Source organism: Coffea arabica, chromosome 8e (assembly GCF_036785885.1).
Source record: "Coffea arabica cultivar ET-39 chromosome 8e, Coffea Arabica ET-39 HiFi, whole genome shotgun sequence".
Lineage (NCBI taxonomy): Eukaryota > Viridiplantae > Streptophyta > Magnoliopsida > Gentianales > Rubiaceae > Coffea > Coffea arabica.
In genome coordinates this window covers 30221689-30239698 of record NC_092324.1, presented here as the reverse complement: position 1 = coordinate 30239698, position 18010 = coordinate 30221689, and the positions used below count along the sequence as shown (strand labels likewise).

At 36.2% G+C, this 18010-nt stretch overlaps 1 long non-coding RNA gene across 1 annotated transcript; it reads left to right on the top strand.

The window, feature by feature from the left end:
* Positions 1-447: 447 nt before the first annotated feature.
* On the top strand, positions 448-10561 carry LOC140013113 (uncharacterized). The gene is made up of 2 exons (XR_011820183.1): positions 448-2822; positions 10380-10561. It is a non-coding gene; the product is annotated as an uncharacterized lncRNA (long non-coding RNA).
* The last annotated feature ends 7449 nt before the right edge of the window (positions 10562-18010 follow it).

Sequence of the window (18010 nt, the reverse complement as noted above, 5' to 3'; positions counted from 1 at the left end):
TTAATTCAGTTTTAGCTTTATTTTTTATTTTTTATTCTTGTTCTTATTTTATTTTAGTTGATTAAGTTTGCAAAATGATAGTTAGTGTTTATTTTTTTAAATTTATTTTAGTAAATTAGGTTCATCATTTTTCTTTTTAAGATATTTTTGCATTAAATTTGGAAAAAAGAAATTTCTTATAAAAATTCCAATCTTTTTTATCTTTTCAATTTTTTTAAAATAAAATAAATTTTTGTAAGATAAAATAAAAAAAAGAGGGAAATGTAATATTTGTTATTTATCCTAATTTTTTTTGGAAAACAAAAAATTTAAAAAGGAAAATATGTGGAGCACATGCATAATAGACAGGTGGAGGCCACACAAACTAAGTGTATGAGATAGGCAATAGACAAGTGTCTCTATTTTTCTTTTGACCCCACAACACTTGCTAGATTAGGTGGCTAGGGCACTTGTTAGAAAAGGAAAAATCTGGAAATTAGGAAAAAAAACCAAAGGAACAAAAGGGAAGCTACGCGTAGAAAGAAAAAAAAAGATAAAGAAAAAGGGGGTTTGCTCGGCTAAAAAGGGGAGATTGGGAGAGAAAAAAAAGTGAAAAAGGAAAAGGGAAAGAAACCAAGAAAGAAAGGAAGGAAGAGCTGCGCGGGGGAAGAGAAAAAAAAGAAGGAACTAGAGGAAAAGGAAAAACCAGAAAAGAGGGTTTGGGGGCAGGAAGGAAGAGCTGCGCGAGGGAGGAGGAAAGAAAGAAAGAAAGAAAGAAAGAAAAAGGAGGAAAAAAAGAGGGTTTTGGAGCTGAAAAAAAAGGGACAAGGAAAAAGCTTCGGGCAAAAGAAAGGAAAGAGGGGAAGGGAAGTGAGCTGGAGAGGAGGAAGAAAATCTGGAACCAAAAAGGAGAGCTTCGGGGGGCAGGAAAACAAGGAAAGAAAACTGAAAAGAAAACAAGATAGGATCTGAGGAGATCAAACAAAGAAAAAACCAGAAAGAGAGGGAGAGGAGCTTCGGGGGCAAACAGGAAAGGAGCGGAGAGCAAGAGAGGAGATCAGAAGAGGGAGAAAAAGAAGCTACGGGAAGGAAAAAAGAGGGTTTCGGGGAAGCAAGGAAAGAGGAGAAGAGAAGGGAGAAAGGGAGGAAGGAAGAGAGAAAGAGAGGAAGAAAGGGAAAAGGGAGAGAACCTGAGGAAGATTAGAAAGGAAAACAAAAGGCAAAAGAAAGAAAAATGGGAAGGAAATCAGCGAGGGAAGAAAAATTTCTGCTGGAAAAATTTCTGGGTTCAGGCTGGTTTCCCGTCATATTTAGATGCTAATTTCTCAACTGAATCGGCCTTTTTTGGGTAATTTAGGAATTTGGAATATCTATGAAGTGAGGGTAAGAACTTTCATTCGGCAACCATTTCGAAATAACATCAGGAAGACGTTCAAATCGCGGCCCAAATTAGCCTGCTCGCCAAGGCTGAAATTTCTGCAACAAGAGTTTCCTGGGTTCGTTTCCAGACCAGCATGGTTTTTTGGGTGCTTCTCCCGTTCGTTCTACTCTGCAAAGGTTCCAAGGTAACCTTAACTTCTTCTTTTATTGCTTTAACACCATTTTTTGCGAGAATCCAAGTTCATATGCTAAGAATCTTGAGTGGTTTTGTTGTGTCAATGTTTGGTAGCTGATGACTGTTGAGACTCCTTTGTTGATGTCCATTGCATGATTTTGATTGTTGGAAGTCAGCCTTTTCAGTTTTATGATGAAGTTTCCATATTTACTTGATGAGTTTGTGTCGAAGTAGACTGATGTAGGAATTATGGAGTTGATGTTGCGATTTATGAGCTGATGTCCATTTTTTTGTTGCTCTTCAACCTGAGTTGCATAGTCTTGGCTTGTCGCAGTAGTGTCGACAGATCCTTTTCCTCTCTTTGGTTGCTGGGGTTTTAGTTTGCTTGTAGTTCTTGGTTTGCTTGCTGTTTGACTGGGATGGCATGTCTACGTTTACCGCAAGTTTCACTCCTTTCTTTGCTGCGTTTTCATGTACAGATGCATTGTTAAATCTTCGTGAAAGGGGCAATCATGTTTGATTTCTGTTAACAATGATGAGTTGAGATTTATGTGGGTTTTGGTAGATGAAATAATGGGTTTGGTTCGAATTTTTGTATGAAAATACTGGCGTAGGGATGAGCTGCAATTTTGCAGCAGAAACCAGCGAAGGAGAAGAGCTTCTTCGAAGCCTGTGCATGAAAGATTTCCAAAATTTCACTTCAGCCCCTCAAGTTCCTTATAATGCTATTTTGGCCCAAAAATTGGAAAATTTAATCAATTTTGTCCCTTTAAAATGTTATTTTTCTTTGGTATTTCTTAATGTGATTTTTGGACAGGTTATTGGTGAATTTTAGGATGAAATTCAGAGGTTTAATAATTTTTTGATAGATTTATAGTTTTTTATTTGGATTTTTGTACAAATGGTTTAGATTTGAGTAATATTTTTGTTTGGGGTTTGGTGAGAGGGTTTTGATTTATTTTTGTGAATTTTAGCATTTGGTTTTGATAGGTTTCATCTTAAGCATTAATTTAATTTAATTTTATTTTAATTGAGACCTTTAATATTTGCAATAATAATAATTTGACTCCTCAAACTTCTTTAATTCTTCCAATTAAGTCCCCACTTGTTTTAATTTGCTTGAATATAGGTTGTTTACTTTTATTTAAGTACTTTAATTGATTCAATTTCATGTTTATTTCCATCTCTTATCATTATTTGTTAATTAAAGTGGTACCTTAATCATTTTCTTTGTGTTGGAGGGTAAATAAGAGAAATGTCATTTCATTAGGTCACCAATTCAAGGGAGGTACACTCTACTCCTTTATTTTGATTTTACTTGATCCTATGTACCCCTATGTGACTTTATGTATGTAATTGCATGTTTTTTGAATGTTTTTTATTTCATCGATTTATTTATTTGTTTTAATTTTGTATATTTATTTTAATTTAATTTTTGATTATTTGAAAGGCGATTAAATGTCAAATTGTAATAGTTAGGTTATTATTTTATTTTATTTCATTCCTTCCCCCTTTAGATTATAGTTAAGGCCCCCAAATATAATAGTTAGGTCTTTATTTGCTTTATTTGCTTTGTGCATTTTGCACGCTTGTGTGTTTACGTGTTTATTCGCTTTCTTAGGGTCTTTGCATCTAGATATCATGCTTATGTGCTATGTGCTATATGTGATTTATGTGTTTATTTATTTTTATCATATTTTATATGATTTATTTGATTATAATAAATGCATGACGTCACCACACTAGTCCAACGCTAGTTGTGGTCTCTTTTTCCCATTCCACACTAGTCCAACACTAGTTGTGACCCCTTTTTTTGATTCTTCACTAGTCCAATACTAGTGAGAACTTATAGACATAGGCCAGTTTAACGCTAGACCCTTAGGGATCATCCATACGCTAGATCATGTTTGTGTGACAATCACTACATTTTCATGCATATTTTCTACTTTTTAGGGTTTTTATCATTTTGCATGACATTTCCCTTACATGTATATCCCTTATCCCATATTTTCCCTATATGTATATTCCTTATCCCTATGTGCGAAACATGACGTGTAGACTTGCATTCCATTTAAGAAAATTAGGACTAGGTTAGATCATTTGCTTGATTAGGAGAATTAACCCCTCGAATATGGGATATGGATGAGTATAGCTTTTTTTAGCCATAGCACGCTCGTATTCCCTCTATAAAAGGGAAGATTGAGTCACGAATTTTAGCTCCCTGCACCCGTTATGATGCATTCCTTTAGGTCATGTATATTTGTATAATTATTATTTTCTTTTCTTTCCTTCGAGTCTCATATTTTTGCATATTCGTGACCTCTTCAAATAGTCAACTTGGGCATCATAATTAAATGTGATTTGCACAAATTAAGTTTTGAAGAGATATTTCGACACCCCAATATCCTCCTAAGTTTAGGTTTTGTATCCATATAGTGACATCCAAATGTGATAAATTCTTAAGTTAAAATAAGAAAATTTTTGACTAAATCACGCAACTAGCTCCAGGCTAGGTTGAAAAGGTGTTTTGGATTTTATCCTTGCCTTCCCTTTCTTCAAACATGATTTTCGAATACTTTTCTCTGATTTTCAAAGACTTGGTGTCTTTTAAAAAGGGTTTTCTCAACTTTTTTCTTTAAAAATTCATTTTAGGTGACTTGGTACACCTTAACTCAATACCAAGTGGTGACTCCTTTTTTTTAATTAAAAACCCTTTTTAAACTATTATTTTGGGCCAAAATCGTCGCATTTTAAGTCCCATTTTAGGCCCTTTTTCTTTATTTATTTTCTAAAAATCAAAACTCATTTTTTACTCAAAATTAATCAAAATTCATTTTATGAAATCCATAATTATTTATTTTTCATTCAAAAATGGGGCGCGGCAAAAAGAAGCAGAGAGCATGAGTAAAAGAAAAGAGAGGTGGGAATAGGAAAATGGGGGAAGAAAGAAGAAAAAAAAAGAAAGTAAGCAATCCAAGATTGATAAAAAAAACTACCACCACAACAACATTCATCACCATCAAGGTCTTCCCTTTCTCATTTCTACTTGACTTAGCTTTAAATTTTATTAAATAGGTTTCATAGTTTGTTTTCAAATTTTGCATATGAACTTATGAATTCGTGACTATTTCTTGTGAATTAAGTGGTTCTGTGGACTTCCCATTTTCTAAAGAATGTATTAGAGCATTTTTGTGATTTGTTAGGTTTTACTGTGGTGATTTTGAAGGAGAGAAACCAGACTATTTTTGCCAATTTTCACCATATTTCATTCATTTTTTGTGAAAAAGTAACCCTAAAAATGGATTCTATGTGAAAAATCGAGTGAGGGAGTATATTTTGGTGAATTTTGGCTACCAAAAATGTCACTGGCGACCGGTGGCAGGTGGCAGCTTTACTGTAAGATAGCATCAACAAATGGAATATTAATCCTAATTTGCTTAAACATTTGAGCACATTTCTCAAATTCCTTCTCCTTATTGTTTTGCTTCAACCTATCGAGAAAAAGAACCGAGTTAGTAACATTCTTATGAGAAATATGAGAAGAAGGCATATCAAATTCATTTGGAAGATGATCCTTACTACCTTCTTGTTCATTTTTACCTCCATTTTCATCATTTTTTCTGTTTTTACAAAAGTGATTGTCCTCTAATTGTTTACCATTCTTAAGAGTGATTACATTCACAAGTTCTCTTGTATTCACCTCGATTTTACTTGAAAATTTGCCCAATTGTCTCAAATTAATGGAATTAATAATATTACCTAATTGGCCATGCATATCCTTAATCATGGTAATCATATTGTTCATATTTTTCTTAACATTATCAAATCTTTCTTTTGTTTCATGAACATGTTTTTCAAAATTAGCCTCCAAAGTTGAAAAGCATGACTCAAGTGGCCTTGTTGGAAAACTAGGTGGATTGATAGATTTTTGTAAATTTGATTGGTCTCTCCACCCTAAATTTGGATGATTCTTTCAACTGAGGTTGTAAGTGTTTCAAAAAGGATTATTTTGAGATGATTGATTGTAGTTGTTAACATTATGAACTTGTTCCATATGAAAATAATTAGCACTATCATGATTACCACCACATGTTGAACAGTAAGCAACACTTACATGAAAATTTGAACCATTTCCCCTTGATTATTTAGCAACCTCTCAATGTTATCCATACGAGAATTAAACATGTTTTCTAAATTAGCACTTAAAAAGGTGAGAGCGTCAATTTCATATATATCAGCCACTCTTTTTGAGTTACTTCTTTCATTTGCCCATTGATAGTTGTTGGAAGCCATTTTCTCTATCAAAACTTGAGCATCCTCAGTTGATTTTTCCATTAAAACTCTACCAGTGGTGGCATCTATGTTAATTTTGGTTAGGTATTAAGTCCATTATAAAAAATTTGAACAACCAACTAATCGGGGAGATCATGGTGGAGATGTCTTCTTTGAAGATCCTTGAATCTTTCTCAGGTTTCATATAACGACTCTCTTTTATTTGAGTAAAACCTGTGGTATCCATATTAAATTTAGTCATTTTTTCGGGTAGAAAATATTTATTTAAGAATGCTTTTGTTAACTCATCCCAAGATATGAAAGTATTGGGTGGATAAGAATTAAGCCATACCTTTGCTTTGTCATAAAGTGAAAAAGGAAATAACCTTAACCTAATTGTCTTATTACTTATTCCATTTATTTTGATTGTACCACATAAATCCATGAAATTAACTAGATGAGTGTCAGGATCCTCCATTGCATTTCCTCGAAATTGACTTTGTTGAACCATTTGGGTGAGTGAGGGTATGATTTCAAAGTTATTTGCGTTAATTATCGGCTTTGCAATGCTAGTTTGTGCTCCCAATTCATTTGGCAAGGCATAATCTCTCAAAGGTCTTGGCCTTTATCCCTCCATTTCGATTGAAATTTCACCTATATTTTTCACTTCAATTTTCTCTTGTTGGGCGCGTCTTCTTCCTCTACTCAATGTGTTTAATTCTTGAAGGTAAATTGTGCCTTTGGTGAAGAATTTAGTATGAGGACCTGAAAATTTTCTTATTTTTATCTTATTTTACTGGTTTATTTGATTATTTATTCACCCATTTTCTCTGAATGATTTATTTCAACTATTTTGAATCCGTTTTCATGAAACAATATCTCGCTTATATTATTAAAACGTCCCGTTAGCAAATTTAATTTTTCGGAGGCTCGTTTAGTAAGGAATAACAAGTACACGTTTTTTTTCGAGGCAATATTCGATCCGAGAGTGCAATAATTTTGAAGAATTAAGGATGGTCAATAGTAGACTAAGAAAAGTTAATTGAGGGATTAGATGTGAGTTAATTAATTATATTTTAATTGCGCGATTTGCCCTTAAATTTCGCTTTATCGCGCGTGAGTTGAAAGTTCGTGTATTTCGCATCGGAACGGCTAAGTGGAGATTTGAGAAATTAATACTAGACTACTAAAAGTGAATAATTATAGTGTTAAAGGAAGTACCTTGGAGAATTAGTGCATGAGTGTATCAAACCTGAGAGAAAACGGTGGTACGAAACCCGCGCGCGACAACTATTCAAAGTTGACTTTTTGCACCCAACATAAAGCTAATTTCTTCCAATCTTCTCTCACAAGTTACAACACACCAAACCCTCATCTTTCTCTCCATAGTCACCATACCTCAAGAGGTAAAAGGGAAGAAGACAACTCCATTTCTTTGGCTCCAATCTTGCTCCAAAACTTCATCTAATCTTCTAGTTCTTGGAGATTCATCTTAGCTTGAAGAAAGGCAATATCTTGTGGTGGTTCTTGGAGAGTTTTCGGTGGGAAAAATCTGACTTCATCAAGGGTTTTGTTGCTTGGAAGGTATAAACATCTCCCACCACAACTCTTGTTTTCTTATTTCATTTCTTGGCTTTGAAGCTTGTAGCTCCCTTCTTGTTGTTGTTGGTTGGATTTGGTTAGTTGAAATGAACTCTATGAACTGCCACCTTGGTTATATGAGGGCTGCCATGATGTTTATGTGGTAGAAACTAGAAGAGGAAAAAGAAAGAGAGAAGCTGAGAGGAGAGGGAGAGAGTTGGCTGAAACTGTCCTACTGTTATCTTGCTTGTATTTCGAACTTTTGTTGGTTATTTGGTTGTTAAATTGAGTGATATATGTTGTGTTATGTGTGTAGGGTATACCTTCCAAAAATTGTTTCATTTGGTTGCACAAAACTTGAGTTTTGGCAAGATTCAAATCTGGAAAAATGTATAGCAGAGGTTCTCGGACAGTGTTCTTTGTTCGAACGTAACTCCCTGTATAAAAGTCAAAATTGAGTGCTGTTTGAGGCATTTAAAACTAGACATTTTTAACTTTCTAACGGTATAAAAATCACCTGTTTGTTTGAACTGAGTGAACCGTAGTGATTCAACAAAGTTGACTGTCCTATTGTGACTGTCTGTCCGAGAGGAATGGAGAAGCTGCATCTTGTGACTTGATTTTCTCTCACTTGTGAACTGATTTTGGAAACAACTCTTTCTGATGAAATGTAGAATTTTGAACCTAGTTTACAATACCATAAACCATTCCTAATTTGAACTTGTATTGAGTGAGATGTGGTCTGATTTCGAAAGTGCAACAAAGCTGAAAACTGGAAAGTTTCTCCCTACTTGCTAGCCGAATGGTTAGGTTTGTTTTGGGATGTTTTGTTTTGAAAATTTTGATGCCAATTACCCATCAAATGTCTATTAAATGTTTCTGGGCCCTGGTTTTCAAAAATTGAGTGAATTGGGATTGATTTCATTGGACAAAAACCTTTGGAATGAAAGAAAGAGTGAGTTGGCAGTTTTGCTTTGAAAATTTCACGAACTTTAGTCGTTTTGTTAACTGCCTTCCCACGTGAGTTTTTGCGTGAAATTTGATAGAGGGGTAGTCCACTTACGGAAGTTTAAGTGTACCAAATTTAGTAAAATTTCAATACCATTTCAATACCCAAATAATGCCCCAAAGATGGCTCTTCAAATTTGGAAATTCACTGTTCACGTAGCGAAAATCGACCGACTTTGAACTGTTATATCTTGTTGCTCAAAACTCTGAATTTAGTTCTATTTGTTGTGTTTGAAACCTTGTTTAAAACTCTTATTGTGTTACGAATTTCAAAGGATGATTCATTTTTTATGAATTTTACCGAATTTTCAAATATCGCCGAAAAAAAGTCTGATTCTGTCTTGCTTGTTTAAATCAACAATTTTGAGCTGAAAAATGAAAGCTTTTGTTTGGAACCATGTAAAAGTATCTTCTAGGAACTTTTAGTACTTTGGATCTAGTTTCCAACGGTACAAAGTTTTCCATTTTTGGACATACGAAACTCAATATCTGATTTTACCAAATTGTCGCGCAAAGCTGAAATTCTTGATTTCTTAGAAAATGAACTTTTAAGAACTTCCCCTCCTCCTTTGCAATTGTTGGACGGTTTTAGGTGTAATTTCATGGTGGAATACACGGTTCCATTAGAACTTTAAACCTTCATTTCAAATCTTGGTTTCCGAAGGTTAAACCTTTTCTAATGCATTTTCTTGGTTGTTCCACTTTCTTGGTTAATGACGCCTTATTTTATACTTGAACCTTGGAACCTTAGCTTTGATATTTGTCCTATGAAATGAGTGGAGTTTTGGATATGTTTGACTTCATTAGCTTGAAAAAATGTGAATACTCTTTACCTTCCAAAGTTTGGACATGAGATTTAAAGTTTTGGAAAACGAGAACCATTTACTTCTTTTCCTCGATTATTGTGCCGAAAGTGAAAACGGTGCTATCTTTTGGATTTGAGATTTCTTATCATGACTTGAATCAAAAACCACCTTCGAGCTCTCTTGAGCATTATTTTAACGATTTAGCTAGAAAAGCTTCTTTAATTTAGCTCGAATTTGTGACTTGGAGAGTGAGTAGCGAGAAAATGTCTTTCTTTGTAATCTTGGTCGAGCACCTAGGTAATTATGATTGTACATTTCTCAAGTGGTCACGAAAATACCGAAGAGCTCGTCTGACAACTCCCTTCACTTTTAACTTGCCCTTGACTTGTGGTGAGTGTCAAGTGCATGTTAAATGCTTATGTGATTAAAATGTTAATTATACAAGTATTATACATGATACGTAAATTCGCCGAGGCGAGGGTGTATTTTATCACCCTCGTCCTCTCTCTCTTTTAATTACGTGATACTTGTTACATGAATACATATGTTTGGAAATTGTACATGAATATGTTTAACTTGTGAGCTCTGAGTGGATGCATGTACCACACCCTGTTCGGGTGAGAGGTGCCTCTCATACCATCTCAGTGCTATAAGCGATTCTCTGAACGATAGTATGTACCATACCAATTCGGGTGGGAGGTACCTCTCATGTCGACTTAGAACCATAAACAATTCTGAACGGATGTATGTACCACACCAATTCGGGTGAGAGGTACCTCTCATGTCGACTCAGAACCATAAACAATTTTAAGTTGATTGGAGCAATGTCTCATCGATCTAGTCCTCTAAGTGATAGCATGTACCACACCAATTCGGGTGGGAGGTACTTCTCATGTCAATTCATAACTATAAACAATTCTAAATTGATTGGAGCGATGTCTCATCGACCACTTATACTTCTGGGGGGGCACCCCAACCCATTGGCCAACCGTGTAACTCCAGCTGGCGAGAGCTCCCGTATCGTTATTGAGTGTGTCTAGTTTAAATTGTGAATTACTTGAATGTTATAGCTTTATTTCTCGCATAAGTGCTATTGCTATTTGAACTATGTGTTTGCATGTTTTTCTTGGCCTCACTGAGCGTTAGCTCATCCCATTCCATTTGTTATTCCTTAACAGGAGAGTGACGTGAAGGAAGCAATTGGAAGACACTAGTGAAGACTAGTCTTTTATATAGTTTGGTATTTTGTAACTGACATTTGGGAATTGTGAGATTTGGAACTCGATGTAGTTGACTTGAGAATTGTACCCTTGGATGTACTTGTACAATGAAATATTATAGTCGTATTATTATTTTGGCATTTTAGATGTAATCATTGGAATTGGTCTTTTTTGTTTCATTTGAAAATTGTAGTGAGTCCCGGCGAGAGTTGGACAGGCGGTCTGCCGAATCCTTTGGTTCGCCTTAGGGGGAGGTGGGGTCGTCACATTTAGTACCTATAAATAATCAAAACGAACAATTAGAAAATAGAAAATATAAGATTAGCATAATAAAGATAAAGTCTAGATTAATGAAATTTACTTTAACTCTAATGTTGCAACTAAGTCCACGGTAGGTATTTTACTACAATACAAATTTTAAAACCTTATTACTCTATTTTCGTAGGTGCGCGGTTCGTTTAGTGAGTATTAGGATAATAAGTGTTGATCCCACAAGGATTTAGAATTTGGCAATCACTTTAGTTTAATCACTTACTTTATTATCTAAACAATCAAAATTTAAAGAAGTAAAGAAAACAAAGAAAATTATGTGAGATTTTGAAAAAAAAAATTTAAATTTTTTTCTCGTTTTGCATGCGTTAAAAAATATTTTGACTTACTCCAGTTTAAATCCTTTAATTTCTAAGGTATTTTTATCGTTGAGCTAAATTTTAATTGTTTACTTTTATATTGTGGTGCGTGTTTAGTTATAGTGCATTTTGGTAGTGTGGCTCACTAGTAAGTGTGTATTAAATTTAGTGGACATGAATGGATATTATATACCAAGGAATATATGCCTAGAATTGTTAAGAGTGAGCTAGAGGAACACCACATAGATGAGTGATTAGAAACTAAGAAGAAAGATCAAGAGATAAGCATTAGTCAAAGTAGTGCCACGTGTCACGTTTTCATTTAGTATTGGAGCACTTAAGTCTTCATTCTTATCACTTCATTTGGAGCACAAAAACCTTTCATTCTTTCTTACTAGTTGACCGAACCTCAAGAGGAGCAAGACTAAGAGAGAAAACACCATTTTCCTTTGATTTCCTTCACCAAATCTTGAGAGATTTCTTCCAATTACCAAAATCTACCCCGATTAACTTCGCATCTAAGGTGATAGCAAGGTAAGGATGGAGTGTTTTGAGAAGAAAAGAGTTTGCCTTGCTTGTTTTCAAGGTGTTGGAAGATATAATCATTAGAAGCTCCTTTTGTTCTTTAAATGTTGTTAGATAACTTGATTTTGATTGATTTTATGGAGATTCTTGTGATTTTAGGGTTGGGATGATAAATTTCAGTTTTATTGATATTTTTCAGATTTTATATAAGTTATTTCATCTTGCTTTGGCATTTATATGATTAGTAGAAGCTAGTTTAGTATTAAGGTGGAATTTCTAGCTTCTAATCGCAATTAATGATAGTTATATGCAAATTTTAGCTTAAGAAGTATAATTTCAGTTTTGCCCTATTTTTGGAATCAGCTTGGACTGCAAATTTCTGAATCAGCTTTTGGACAAAACATGAAAGTTATAGGATCATTTTAGCTTATGATTTGACCAGAGCACTCCTGACTGCGCAAAAACTCTAATTTTCCTGACCTATTTTTCATGTGCTATTGACTGTCCATTTTTTACCCTAAAAATGCAAGAATTGGGTATCGATGTATTCATAGGAAATGTAGTTCTATCTCTTAGTTTCGAAACACCATAAAATTTGTCTTAATCTGATAAGTGTAGCTTCAGTTGTGATCAAAATACTAAAGGATGGCAAAGCTGCCATCTTCATTGTTTCTCGTTGCCTTTCTCTTGTTTTCCGTTTCCTTGGTCCGACTTAACATGTACTTCTCCAGTGTTCTAAACCTGATTTCTAACATTCTAAAAAAGTATTCAAAACATGGTTTTTAATTGCACATATTGGCTTTGAACTTAACTGTATTTAATCATTTTCTTTTACAAATTATGCGTGCATCTTGCCTATATGACTTACTATAATTTGCATGCCTTTTTCCTTTGATATAGAAATATAAGTTATGCAGCTTGCACTCGTGTATGATTGGCTCTTTGTGGATAATATTTGACTGCAGATTTCGAGAGTGGCCAAGGTGCCGGCCTTGAACTGAATTTTGATAAAACGTGACCTGTTTAGGGTGAGTGTTTCTTGCATGTTTGTGTATTAAATGACTGTGTACTTGTTGTGAATATTCGATTGAGTGTTAAATGCCTTCCAATGACTGTTAAATGAATTTTCAATGATCGAGTGTATACTTTATCGCATTTGACCTAAGTGAAATTGAATTTTCAAATGATTAACTGATTGAGCATTACTTGTGCGTGAATGTAAGTTATGTGGGCTGTATGGTACCGCATTAGCTGAATTAGGCCATTGCCCTTCGTTGCCAGTCAACTCGAGCCAGAAATGGACTCGATCGGGCGACTGGTGACCCTGGGATAATGTTTGGTATACTCGAGTATGACCACGAAGGTTGGTGGGGAACTAGCCAGTGAATTGGCTAATGGCGGGAAATGAAATGAATGAATTGAAATGTTGAAATTATAAAGGAAGAAATGAATGATTGAATGAAGGAGAATGACGAGCTGAATGAATGAATGATTGAACGAATGGCTCCACGTGAGCATGTATTCTTTTAATGAGTGTGTTCCTATTGCTTTTATATTGTGAATGTTTTCTCGATTGATTGTTGTTAAATGACTAATGTCCTTGTTTCAATTGCTTGATTATGTGTATGGGAACCTCACTGAGGTTTAGCTCATCCCTCTATTCCGTTACATTTGTTTTCCTTACAGGGTTTGAGAGCAAGGACGAGTGATTAGAGGAAGACTAAACTTTTGACTAGAACTATTGTTGTGTAATAGTGAAAGTATTAGTAGTTGGTTGGATCATGAACTTTTGTACTTAACCTTGAGGATTGTATATCTGTGTTAATGATTGTACATATGTTAAGTTTGATTGGACCATCTTTACTTGCTCTTGAAGTGATACGTGAGTGAGCCCCGGCGAGAGTTGGACAGATGGTCCGCCGAACGTTTTGGTTTGCCTTAAGGGGAGGTGGGGTCGTCACAGGTGGTATCAGAACTTAAGATTCAGATCTCTATAGTGTATCTTAGGTTTAAAGTTTAGGATACCGGACTATGGGACATTGTGAAGTTTAAGTGGAATATTAAGTATCTATGTTCCTGATGGATATTAAGATTTGATGTTTGAGGGTTTTATATTGGGTTGGCGAGAAGAGAAGAGAATTGTGCAAGATTGATTTGAAGTGTAATGTGTCAGTTTCTTGAACAACGATACTAGTTGATACCTATGGGACTGACTTTGACTTTGATTTTGCATTTGTAAGGAACTAGATATAATTCTTGGAGCGATTGCTTAAGTAGGGATTTTTTGAACTTTCTTTGACGGATGAACTTGGGGTTTAAAATCTACTCTTGGAGAAATTGGGAAACCGTTGTCTCTTGTTTTGTTCTGCTTGCATGTATGTATTTGCCGTGTTGCGGACTAATATGTATAGTGAACTAGACATGTTTTGTGAACTTGGTTTTGCTAGGATGATATGTACAATATTTTTGTGATTTAACTTGTGAATTTATTGTGTTATATATTCTAAGGGTGTTTTCTCATTTTTGACCTATGTTGTTTTCTTCTTATTCTATATATATAGCCGATCTATTTTTGCTCATACACGTATATAGTTTATTTTTTTTAAAAAAAAAGGTATGGAGGGACGAAGAAGTCGAGGACGAGGGGTTAATCGTGGACGTGGGACTAGGCAAGCTCAACAACCAAGAGAAGAAAGAGAAGCGGCAGCTAAACAACAACATGAACCATAGGCCGAAACAGGGGATTAGGTAGTGACTGCCATACAATGAATAACCGATATTTTGGCGCGTTTAGTGGAACAACAAGGGCAAGCACCTGTTAACCAACCCAGGGAACCTGAGGGAGGAGAGGATAGGGCCCTAGAATGTTTTCAGAAGTTTTCTCCTTCTAAGTTTCTTGGAGGATCTAATCCGGAGGCAGCAGAGAGTTGGTTAGAACAAATAATTAGTATTTTTGCTGCGCTAAATTATCCAGAGGAGAGACAGGTCATGTTTGCGGTATTTCAATTTGAAGGGTCAGCTCGTACTTGGTGGAACATGATCAGGGCTAAGTGGGAGAGGGAACAATTAACGCGGACTTGGATAAATTTCATACGGGAATTTAATGAGAAATACCTTCCGCCCTTAGTCCAAGAGAAAAGGGAGGACGATTTTATTAGATTATGTCAGGGAGCCTTGAGTGTGTCAGAATATGAAACCTAATTCACTAAGTTATTTAAATTTGCTCCTGAATTATTAACTACGGAGCAAAGAAGAGTAAGGCGGTTTGTACAGGGATTAAATGTGGAAATCCACGAATCTCTTGCGGCGGCCCAAATCACTACATTCACAATAGTTCTTGAGAAAACCCAAAGGGTTGAAATTGCAAGGGGGCAGAAAAAGCATTCCAAGCACGAAAAGAAGTGCGCCGAGTAGTGAGTCTGAGGAATTTAAGGACACCGTACCACCTTCCAAAGCTAGAAGAGTAAACCTTCCACCTTACCCACCATGGATGCAAGGACAATATGAGGGAAGTTCGATAAGAGAAAGTCAGGTAGGAAGAGGACGACAAGAGGAAGTCTCTCTAAAGAATTCAATAGAAGCTCCTTGATTAGCTTGTGGTTACTGTGGGAAAACAAATCATACTGAAGATGCATGCTGGGTAAAGCGAAAGAAATGCTTGATATGTGGAAGTGTTGACCATCGACTTCACAATTGTCTGAAGAAGCAACAAAGAGGGTTGAATGTGCAGTAAAGGGATCAGATTACTACTAAACCGAACCAAGAAAGAGAAAACAGATCCAGGGCATCAGCCAGAGTATACTCTTTGGATCAACAACCCGTTCCAAAATCTTATGAAGGTTAGAATTTCGAGAACGAAATTCTTTTAAGGGGTAGAGATTGTGAGATTTTGAAAAATAAAAATTAATTTTTTTTCTCGTTTTGTGTGCGTTAAATAATATTTTGATTTACTCCATTTTAAATCCTTTAATTTCTAAGGCATTTTTACGGTTGAGTTAAATTTTAATTGTTTGCTTTTATATTGTGGTGTGTTTAGTTATAGTACATTTTGGTAGTGCGGCTCACTAGTAAGTGTGTATTAAATTTAGTGGACATGAACGGATGTTCTATACCAAGGAATATATGCCTAGAATTGTTAAGAGTGAGCTAGAGGAACACCACATAGATGAGTGATTAGAAACTAAGAAGAAAGATCAAGAGATAAGCATTAGTCAAAGTAGTGCCATGTGTCGCGTTTTCATTTAGTCTTGGAGCATTTAAGTCTTCATTCTTATCACTTCATTTGGAGCACAAAAACCCTTTATTCTTTCTTACTAGTTGGCCGAACCTCAAGAGGAGCAAGACCAAGAGAGAAAACTCCATTTTTCTTTGATTTCCTTCACCAAATCTTGAGAGATTTCTTCCAATTACCAAAATCTACCCCGATTAACTTCGCATCTAAGGTGATAGCAAGCTTGTAACAGCCCCACCTTCCCCTAAGGCGAACCAAAGGGGTTAGCGGACTGCCTGCCCAGCTCTCGCCAGGACTACGGTACAGTTAACGTCGTTCTATAACGTTCCGGAACATACCATTGCGCGCAAACAAGTCAAAAGAGTCAAAATAAAAAAAAATGAAAAAAAAAAATTGCCGAAGATGAATAGTGCAGGCCACGTCAGAATCCGGCCGGAATCTGGCTGGATTAGCGGCCGGATTCTTGGCCGGATACTGTCCAGTGAGCAACTTGATTTTTTTTCAAAAGTTCCACCCAATCCGGCCGGCAATCCGGCCAAGATTCCGGCCGGATTGTCTGGCCGGATACCGGCCAGTGAGCAACTGGCCGGGTTTCCAAATTTTCTTAGGCAATCCGGCCTTCAATCCGGCCAGTTTCTGGCCGGATTCCCGGCCGGATTCAAGCCAGTGAGATTTTGCCAATTTTTTTCTCTTTTGCCGTTTGAAAGCCGAATCGCTCCGAAGTTCGTCCAAACATGAATTCAACATATAAACATATATATACAATGGAAATCAACAGTTACAACCATAATGGCATGCCAACCATTCATTAAGGAGTACACATTCGATTTGCCTATCAAAAGGAAATGAACCCGTTACATTAGGGTTTCACTTCGAGAGCGATACAAAAGACATGTACAAGCTCAGTATGGCAATTGACTATCCAGTCCATTTTCAAAAGCATTTATATTCCTGTAAGGAAAACAAATAACACGGAATGAGCCAAGGCCCAGTGGTATACCACCCAATAAGCAATCAAAGTCATATAAGAATGAACCTTCATTTAAAGTGCACAAATAAGCAATGAAGCAAAATGGTAAAAGGATACGGTCGGCTCTCAAGAGCCCATTTCCACGCTTGAAATCTTGAACCAATCTCATTGACTCTCCGTCAATGTTAAAATACCAAACCGTAGACAACTCTTTACTTCCATTCCTTCCACCCAACATACCCCAACCGGGCCCGCACTCCATTCAGTCATTTTGGTAATACTCGAGTATACCGGAACCAAAGGTCTCATTACCACAAGGTTCCTCAGTACAGTCCCCGTGGCATGACAATTTTCACGACCAAGCCCTCGCCGGCTCGATCCAATTGACTACCAAACGGGGTTGAGCTCAGTAATACAGTGAAGCCATTGGACATTCGCCCAAATGACACCAAATCAGTTTCCAAGAATGGAATTCAGTATCCAGTATATCAAGTTCAGTAATACAGTAAAACGGTAGCCAATCAGTGATACTATCAAAAGGGGTGAGGGCGGTCAAGTACACCCTCACCTTAATCAATTCCAATATCCAAGTAAGCCTTCAAGGCATCACATATACATTTAGCAAAGCCACATAGTAACAATTAAGTGAGTAGTATACTCACCAAGTGAGAAAATGGTGTTTCATACACCGTGATCACCAAGACGCCGTGAGCTACCGTCACGCCCTAGAATCACACAACAAATGCAATGAGACTCGAGAACGAGTCATCAAACAATGCTAAACACAACCCCAATAGGGTTTCACATGCATAAGTAGGCATGATAGCAAACCAGAAATTAATATATGGCCTTAACTTAAGCCTCGATAGAAAAACCGTGTTTGAGCTTAGAATGCGGTAATGGCGTCAATTTCACTACGGTTATCGGTTGGGGGTGTAAGACCCACCATTTCGAAGCTATGAAACAGGGCTACAACAATGTAGAAGGTCACTCAATCCAGTTCCTAGCTTAACTAGGTCAAAAGTGCAAAATACTAAACCAGAATTACCAAAACAGGTTTGCAAATCACCAAAAACTGTAATCAGTATATCTCAGTCCATACAAGTCCAATTGCCGAAATTCCAAAGGCATATGTTAGCTAAGTCATCCAGCTACATTTCATCAGAAGACACCAACTCCAAAATCCAAACCAATTCCAGTCAAAATAGCCAATTACTATCGCAGTTTTCGCATT